A 9,902-nucleotide genomic window follows, 5' to 3' on the forward strand; every position below is an offset into this window, starting at 1 on the left:
CTTAACTCGATTCCTAGTCGAACCTTAGAAGTAGCAAAAACAACCAAAGTTACGCCAAAAATGGCAGACAAGCTTCAAAAAACCACAATCTAAATTACATTTGCTTCAATAAATACACACAACACTTCAACATCAACGATTCTAGTCAATTACGAATCATTATTTAATTCGACAAAAATAGCCTTAAATCAATAACTCGAACATTTATTTAAATACGTGTTCAAACTATTAAAACAACACTGACTTATTATACTAAACGTTAAAGATGTTAGTAATGGACTCTTTGGCAAATCAATTGGCTACACAAACACGTATATATAAATATAATGACTAGGTACACAAGCGGTGTCGTTGACCCCTAAACTACTCGAGTTACAGTTAATAATTAATAAAACAACGGTATACAGCTTGAAGAGCGAAGCACGCGATGTAGGTACTACCTACAAGAAGAAGAAAAAATTGGTGTAACGAAAAAGAAATCAAATGGTCCCTTTTTGTTAGTTTAGAAAATGTATTAGATGCTCTGTGTTTTTGTAGGGTATATTGTGTATTGTGAACCTGAAATTATAAAACACCTTTATACGTCTATGGCCACTAGTCTTCTGCTAATCGTTGACATCATTATGTCAACATTAGTATTGACTAAATCATGAAATGAAATTCGTTAAAAAATCTGCTTTTCCCTTTCTCATGAAAACTAACTACCGTAAAGCTCTGATTTAGCTTAACGGAAAAGAAAAATAAAGTAATGAAATCTTAAATGGAAGAAATTGCTATAAAAATGAAAACAGGTTTATGAAATACATTTTAAATACAAAATGAATTCAATAAAAACCATTTTCAATTGCATTAGATGCAGCAGATTGACTGGAAAATAAACACCGGAAGCGTTTATTATAACATGAGCATCTTGATCCAGGAAATTGTGTAAAATATGAACTGTATGTGCACACGATCTGCGCTGGAGCATGCATAAACATTACATAGCATTCGTCATGTGAATGCATGCATTGTCGGTCAGCACCAACCTGAAAATAGAATTTTTATGAGGGAACTGTCAGACGGCCGTATGTACCCAAGTATTCGTGAACATGCGCACTAGTTATGAATAAAGATGATGGACTTTATTAAGGTACTTGGAGGTTTCATCAGACTTATAAGACTGTCAAAGAGATAAAGCCCAATAACCGTCTTTAACACAAAAAAATACCTTAAATACATCTGAGTGAGCTTAAAACACGCAAAGAAAAGGTAGATTGAGAGTGTGTCACTAAAATATAAGTAAACATTAATAAACTAGACTAGAAAGCAGAACGGGAAAAAGTTTGAAGACCTACATAATATGCACCAGAAACTTAGGTAACCAAATAATACCATTGGTTCAAGACGTAACGCTATTTCAAATCTTAAGACACAATACAAATCTCGAATCACCGGTCACAGGCGTGAAAAGAGAATTGGTTTAAAAGCAGTAGAGGTGTGACTGAATGCCACAATAGCATCAGCGCGGCTCAGGTCATAGGTGACGTAATTAAACCCTCAAGTGTGGCAAAGTGCAACAATGGGTGTTTGTTGGCGAAGTGTCGCGATGCTCATTAGATGGAGCGTGAGGACGTTAATGAGGGGCGATGGTATCGCCACCGCCCGTAGCGGTCGCATACTTTCACTTCTTAAGGGCAATGCTGACTCCCAGCGATGTGTGTTCACTTGACGCGATTGAGATCTTTGTCGGTAAAGCTTTAGACTAAACGGATTATCATAAAGAAGATTAGGTATAGTCCGTGAACAACAACTAATCCTATTATTTACAATTATGTACTTGTTACTCAAGTATCTACTGAAACCTAAACATTGCTGAATGCTGACGCAGTACCAAATATGTACCTGTAGTAAAAAGTAGTCCAGCGCACAAAATGTAACGTTATTATTAAAACAAAAACCATAATGTAATCATTGTTCTAGTTTAGAACAAACAAGTTGAATATTGTATTAGTATACAAAACAGTACAGCCCACACAATCCCGAATAATATTTCAGTGCCGCGTAGGCATTATGTCTAGGAGGCATTGACTCGAGTGACGCAGCGGCAGCGTGGAGGCTCTGCGTGTCATACGTGTTTGCTGTTGATACACTAATTAGTTGTTATTATCGTCTTTACTCAAGCCCAGCGTACCGTGTTTACAACGATACTCCTCTTTACTGCTAATGTTTCAATTATACTAAACTCCAGTAACTTTACACTGTACGAGTACCATGGAAGTTTCCCATCTAGTTTGAATATTCACAATTTTGACCTCATAAATAAAGCTTACAGCGAATCATGATAAACAAAACAATATTTCCCATAAAGGGCGTAGGGGAATCTGTTGTAATGGCACGATTTCATATCCATTGTGGCTTTAAGCCGCGTTCATGTTGAAAGACATGGATATCGGAAGTTCCGCTCTCCCGCCTGCGCTTGCACACCACAATACGTGAAATGCAAGTAGGTAGGTAACTAGGTAAAAGGTGAGTGATCTCGGAACGCGCCGAGCACGCCGCCCGGGCTAGACTTATCAACGCTTTCCCGGCTTTACACACAAAAACTTAATACAAACGCGTAATCGTTGATCTTGGACTAGTTTACACGCACGCGTTTCAGGGTAAAACACACTATAGTCGTGATACAATGAAGCGAGCAATTACATCACTGCGGTAGCAATGGTGTATAATTGGCTGCGTTCATCGACTACTCATTAAGCGTAAAATTATTCCCAGCCGCTGACACGGCAGGTGCTCTGTCTGGTTCTGTACCCGCACCATCGATGGGTAAATAGAGAAAAACAATCAACGGCCAACGTCGGTCATCCGCGGCAGTGCGAGACGTTCTTTATGCGCAAAAAATGGACAAGCGCGAATCGATCGCGTGGACAATATGCGCGTAGCTGCAGTTTACTGTTTTTGTTTTGTTTACATTATGGTGTCGTTTTTGTTGCTCTTATTGCCACTGTAACATGTTTTTCCCTAGTTAGATAATTTAATAGACGCTTGCTAAACAAACCTGAATATTTTTTTAAGTTGGCTACGATTTCGCGACGACTACTCAACCGCTACGAGGGGTACTTATTTCGTTCACCATCGAAAGAAACTCATAAATACCGTAAGACTACAAAAGACGTAAATAATTAAGAAGAAAATTTTATAATTCCCCTTTTGATCCCGCTGAACCCTAAAGCACATCTAAATATTACAGCATAATTGCCAGGGGATGTCTCGAATAAATTACTGAGGATTACTTACCCGACAGAAATGTTGCTTCTGCCTCAAGAACATAGAAATAACGACTGAGCATTATACTTGGATATGATTCTTATCGTCTTGGCCCACGTCTTCTCATTAGATCTTCAAAGATAGGCGACTATTATATTATATTTCTTAATACGCATGCTAAGCTTATGCTTGCAAAACACCGCCAATTCTAGTTATTTTGGTCCTTGAATACGTTTTGTGAGATTAAAATGGATATGTAAATGAAAGATCCTACGTATTTACATTACAATAAAAATTAGTCAATTATCTTAAGAGAATAAACAAAAGAACTTTACTTACAACTTTAACGAGTAGCTAATTAAATAAATAGACGTGTAGATATATAAAAATTCTCAACTATAATAGGTACTTCACACCTGTCATCTAACTAGTCCCATAAAATAGAGTCCATTGCCATTTATGTCCTCATGCTAAAACTATCGATAACTAACAAGTGACACCAGTACAAATCGGAATCCTACAAAGAATTAAAATATTAAGCAAATAGGTACATAGAATTATTAATATTACGAATAAGTTCATAACGTTTGCTGAGCGTGAAATCGAGTTGAATTTGTAATAATTATTCCAAGTCAGCATCTCATATTATTGTTAACGATTGCAAATTATTCTTGTCTGTACCAACACGAGTCTGAGTTGAGCATCGAGTCGAGCCAAACGTGATTTTCATCCTTACATCACACCGTGATAAATTGCCATCATCAGACTATACTGGGAACTGACCAACTGTGATGAATGCCTAATAACTAGGTGTAGTAGGTACAAGTCTGTATTTTCGACACTAGTGTTTAAACTTCATGGTTGCAGTACGTCTATTTATTTTTAACAGATGTATAACTCATGTTACATTCCGCAATCAACAAATTGTTCTTACGAGTTGTAAACATTCCTATGATGTAAGTTTTGTTTGGTAGAGTTCTTTCTTCCGATATTTTTTCGTTTACTTTAGGGTTGAGATTTGGGACTGGTGCTGAGATCAGACTTCAACCTATTTTCGACTTAGGTAATAGTTATATAGTTTAATTTTTACATAAGTAGAGCGATTTCTTCCACAATTCATAATTCGTATTGTCTTTTTACATTGTCACACTCCTTATCTATTACGAAACAAGAAATATTACACAGACGACATTAAAATTAGACGACATTAGAATTAAAACAGCGACATTAAAAAGACCTACCTACGTATTGTTCAAACATTTCTCAATTGGCCGCCGGCGAAGGCGTAAACACCAGATATGGCGCTCTCGTGAACAGTAATCTACATGTACCTACTACCGAGAGAAGGTACATGAGTAAATAATGTAACATTGTGTAAACAAAGATGAGGCGAATCCATCATTAGATACATATTTACTGAGATAAATATGTAACTTTTAGTAAGTACAACGTAATATTTCATTGTTTCAGAGCTGCGTATTATTTAGCGGGTTGACCGGGACTCCGGCTCTAAAAGCAGTCTGACACTCCCTCTCGCCTCGCCTAAGGGGAAAGAAGTCATTGACTATTTTTCCCTGTCAAAAAACAATATTTCATTGTGTTTAACTACTATGAGCCCTAACTTAACTTGAAACTAGTCGTGCCGCCTTGTCGAACACTTACAAGAATAACTTACTACACTTACGAGCCACTGATAGATATAAATAAATTACATCCAGTCTAAATATACCCACAAAATAATATTCCATTATTCCCAGATTAGGAACAAAGCAAGGAAAGTTAAAGCAATTATTGAGCAAATTCGAAATTGGCAGGCAAAAGGTAAACAGAGGCTGAGAGCTCTAACAACTTTTATGGCACTTGTGCGCCAGTTTCAAAACTAACTTCGATATCGAAACTGAACTTTATATACCATATCGAGACGGAGAGCTGCACGATATAGTGAAATACAGGCTTCCTACAGATACAAATAACAGAAATATTATTGGATTTTTCGCAAAGCAACGTCACGCCTTTTATCTAGTAAGTTCTCGGTAGTAGCACGTCTGTCATAAAAATGGCCATTATGAATAAAGTTCTATGTAGGTATCTGTGTGTGATCCACAAATGGTTGCTTCGTTCCAATCGCTCCGTTCCAAAACGCACCCACGACACAGGAAAAAATCCTAGTGTGTGCAACGTTTTTTAAAAAAGAAATTATACTTTTCTGTTAGTACAATTTTGGAAGATGCCTAGTGAATGACAATAGACTCATCCCGTTTTACATACACGTAACTATGTATTCAATAAAGAATTTAAGAACTAACTATATTCTTACAGGCCTTTTAATGTCGCGCCTATCACACGCGAACATTACAAATGTGGATAGACGTCAAGGGTTTTGAGTTGATATACCATTAAGTCCAACTCGTGTCCAAACTATTTGTTCGTCCGTTACCTTGACCTGTCCACGGCCTTGTCACTAATCGTGGTACAAGATATTATACTTCACAAACACATTAGTATTACATAACTCAAAAGGTTAAATAGAAAATTCCTGTCATATGTTAACGTATTTTAACTGAGAATAATGAATTACATAACACCACGTGTCCATTATCTAAGAGGCAAACATAATTAGGTGACTAATCAACCAAATATTCACCAGTTAAATACATGATCAAGTTATTCCATTAAGAAACGAATAACATAGTTTAGATTGAAAAACTATGTTATTCGTTTATTGTTTATCGTCCTAGATAGTTGAAAACGTATTTTCTAAAACTCCTTGACTTGATAATATAGCATCCGTGACCTCATCACTTAGGCACTACCTCGCTACTGACACCAGTCACTCAGTAGGTAATCGAAGAACGATTAGTTACTACAAAAACAAACACCTATAAAAATAATAAGTAGGTACGAACATAGATAAGGAAGTGCATTAACCTCTGCAGAAAAGACCTTGATCAAAAATCTACACGAGATTTATATACGTAACGTCCAATTAAAAAGATGCGGAAATACATCGGAGACGTGAGTATTGTGCACGATACAGATGTGTATCGAACGTGCACGTACAAATAACACAATATTTTCCTCGCGAACTACAGCAAATATTTTATTTTCACCAAACGATTCGTCATCTCCGTGCTACCGACGAACAATGTCAATATTTGCTCTGCTGAGTACGTCGCGAGTCGCAGCACCTAACAGTTTGCTAAAGAACCAACCTGAAAGGCGCCTCCGAGACACGGAGCCTCACCATTAAAACGCCCACCATACAACTTGTTTACTACATATCTGTCTCATATTTATCTACGAAAATCATTTAAGATCTCTACGACTACTACTACTACTGCTACTCTGGTTAAATTATCATATTTTTACAATCATTTATGACGGAAACTTACGCTGCACGCAGTTTGTGGTTAAATGTCTTTAATTATGCATAATAAATCATTTTTAGCTCAAATTAGACAGATATATTTATATGTATGAGGTATTTCGTAACGAGTACCTTAGTAGTATTTAGATAAAATTTATATTATGGTCGGCAGAACACGGGTATAACTACCACATCTGACCAGACCATAAACAATCGATTTAAGTGCCCTTGAAGGTACACGTTTTGTCCGTGAAACAAATGTTAAGTTTATTAGAAAATTCTCATGCGTTGCATTTGCAGTGGGGCTGATTTATGCGACATATATGCCGATACCGAGTGATGTTGGTTCATCGCACCGACGCCGCAACGACGACAGAATATTGTGCACAAGTAGGTACCAACGAGTAAGTACACCTACAAAATAACTTCACAGTTCGTTGATCTTTCGCGTGTTTTCTGTATAAATACGTACCCGGCTCAAGTGGGTATCTGTATTTATCCTAGAATAGGAAAAAATAGATGATTACTACCTATATGATATTTTCCCTACTTAACTCTACATTTGAACGTAAAGTAGGAGTAGGACCTCAGATGGGGCCCAATAGGGCTGATGCTTAATCCGGAGCTGCGGTCTACCTAGCGGGTTTACCGGGGCTCCGGCTTGACAAGCAGGAGAAGGAACGGGGTGGTTTTTAGTCAGTAAGAGTCTGACACTCCCTCTCGCTTTGCCCTGGCGAGAGAAGTCATTGGATGATTTTCCCCCCTGAAAAAAAAAAAAAAAAAAAAAGGAGTAGGACCTACCTACTTGAAAAAATATTGCCACAACTTAACATTGTTTACTTATCGTTACAACCACGACTTTCCAAGGGTAAGATGAAACAGGAAAAGCAATACCTATCAAAAGCTTTCTTTAGATGTTTGTTATGAAAAAAGAAAATTAAATCCACGTGGGCAGAACAATATCAGAGGTGCTTACATTACCCGTAAATAAAGAGTAGGTAGGTGCGTATGAAGCAAATCATATCCTATCGAAACTAGAACCTGTTGAACAAATGAGGACGGATGCAAGATTGAATCCGTTCTCAATGGCACTCACGCTTCCGCTTCTTATATGTACACAAGTGCTTTAGAAAAAGCATAGAAAAAGTCACAACTGTGCTGAACGCGTCCAATCCTATTACAGAAGCGGCCGACAGCCAAACTAGTTTTACAGTTACCATGAGACGATTCGATTCTGCAACGATACGTAGTCGAAGGTCGCGGGAACTCGAGCGGGACCAATTCGGAATTCGTTCTGCAAGTTCACTTCCGAGTCTGGACGCCCGTAGAGAATGTCCCAACACTAGACAACTCGTGTAGTCCAATTACTCGGATCTTTCGTTGCAGTTGACCCTAAGGATGTTTGGAACTATGACCCGTGGATTAGTTCACATCGGATGCAGTTCACCTTCTTAGCTTAGCTAGGTACTGGATGCAAAGTCTTGGGATCATCTTCAAAATAAGTCTCATTTAGTAGATTTCAAGAATCGGCCTTTTAAACCGGTATCTGACAATGCCCTCAGCCTATAGATACACATTTAATAAATAAGTAGAAAAACCAAAAGTGAAAGTAGAAGGGTATCAGGTGGAAAAGCCGGCTTGATGTTATGATACTTTAGATATTCCTAATGACTACAATCTGCAATGCTATCCCATGAGAATCGTAACACCTAAGGAATCTTATTATTTCAGCTGCGTATTTGTATTCGGAACATTTTCTCAGGGCTTATCGGAGCACGAAGACAGAACCTACACCTTCAGCATTCACTAAAAAGATAATTAGTGTCTACTCCCTAGCGTTCTTTGAAGGAAATTAATGAATTGCGTAACTAGAATACGGAGACTAAATATGCCAACATTCGACATTTCAACATAAAGTTTGTAGGTACAGGTATTATCAATATTATTTCAATACATAAACATGTAGATAACACGTAGGTAATCCGAATCTTAGGGACTAGATCTTAGGGACTAGGAAAATACAGTATCGCCTAATGGTAAGTTACCTATAAGCAAGTTCCTCTGCAACATCAAAGTGATTCGTCACAAATGCGTTGCAGACCATTGCGCTATACGATTTCATTTTCGGAAAGCCCAAAAAGATATACACATTGCAAACTAGGAAAGAATTAAATACTACTTCTTTCTCTATTCTGTACTGAAATTCATGATTATGGTAACTGGCAAGACATCATTTCAGTAACAAGAATCACCTACTAACGCGAGTGCGATGATAATGTTATTGGTGGAATAAATAAAATTTTACAACAGCCAGACGAACACTAACGAGCAAATGTTATCTTCTTATTAATATTTTATTCGCATTTACATACGGTTATTTAAGTTCTCACGTTTTATTGTTTTCATATGAGCTTATTATTTATTTCCAATACACTGGTCAACTGCTCGCAATTAAGCAACGTTGCTACTTTAATTTGGGTCCAAGGTAACTTTCATTGCTCTTGAATCTATTTGTGCGACATTTGCTTCAATAAAATATCGCGATGGAATTTAAAAAGTAAAAGATAACTCGTTCTACGGACGTATTATGTGACCAACTCGTTTCCGTTATAGTAAAAACAGAGATATTTATTATGTCCGATCAATAACATGATGTCCGACTTACCTCCGTTCGACAGAACACGTTCTAGCGTCCAAACACTTCCGTTTTAAACACACAACAACACTTTTGACACAGATCCGTTAATTAGTGCTTTCGATTACACGCATCACTAAAGTCCATCAACTGACAGATTGGCGGCTAGTTAGCAACACAATACGAACCAGACAATAGTGATTGATCAGACCACAATAATGTAACACACACTAAAATTGCTATTCACTGTGATATCCCAAACACTGAAAACACAAATAAAGAAATCACATGCCGCAGATGTTAAAAAATAATTAAAAACGTAAACGAAGTGCAAGACGTGAAATACGATTCGAATAATTTAAACGCGCGAAAAGCGCGGCGGAGGCAAAGCGGCCTGCGCGCACGACGCGCGTGCTTTGTCCGCATGTGCCGACAGCTGACTGAATCGCAATTCAAAACAACGCTGCAATTACAAGGCTGAAGCCTCCAATTTTTCGCTAACAACCTTTTTCACTATGCGCTATGCAATTTCTAGTTTTTCACTAAATTATACTTTTTACTGTTTTAAAGTATACAAAATACTGTTTTCAAAATGCTTAACACTACACAGTGTTAAATGTTAGACGCTCACACATATTTTTAAAAAAAAAA

At 37.4% G+C, this 9,902-nt stretch overlaps 2 protein-coding genes across 3 annotated transcripts in view; both read right to left on the bottom strand.

The window, feature by feature from the left end:
* The window catches only part of LOC118267452 (apoptosis-stimulating of p53 protein 1), a 273,618-nt gene extending 263,929 nt beyond the window's left edge, over positions 1 to 9,689 (bottom strand). The window contains exon 1 of one of the 2 annotated variants that reach the window (XM_050694100.1): positions 9,282 to 9,689. The gene's annotated coding sequence lies outside the window, so the exon portion shown is untranslated. The remainder of the gene's footprint in view (positions 1 to 9,281) is intronic. The other variant, XM_050694104.1, reaches the window with a different exon arrangement.
* The window catches only part of LOC118267747 (inositol-tetrakisphosphate 1-kinase-like), a 363,870-nt gene that overhangs the window by 341,748 nt on the left and 12,220 nt on the right, over positions 1 to 9,902 (bottom strand). The window lies entirely within an intron of this gene.

The sequence above is a fragment of the Spodoptera frugiperda genome, chromosome 6 (assembly GCF_023101765.2).
Source record: "Spodoptera frugiperda isolate SF20-4 chromosome 6, AGI-APGP_CSIRO_Sfru_2.0, whole genome shotgun sequence".
Classification (NCBI taxonomy): Eukaryota; Metazoa; Arthropoda; class Insecta; order Lepidoptera; family Noctuidae; genus Spodoptera; species Spodoptera frugiperda.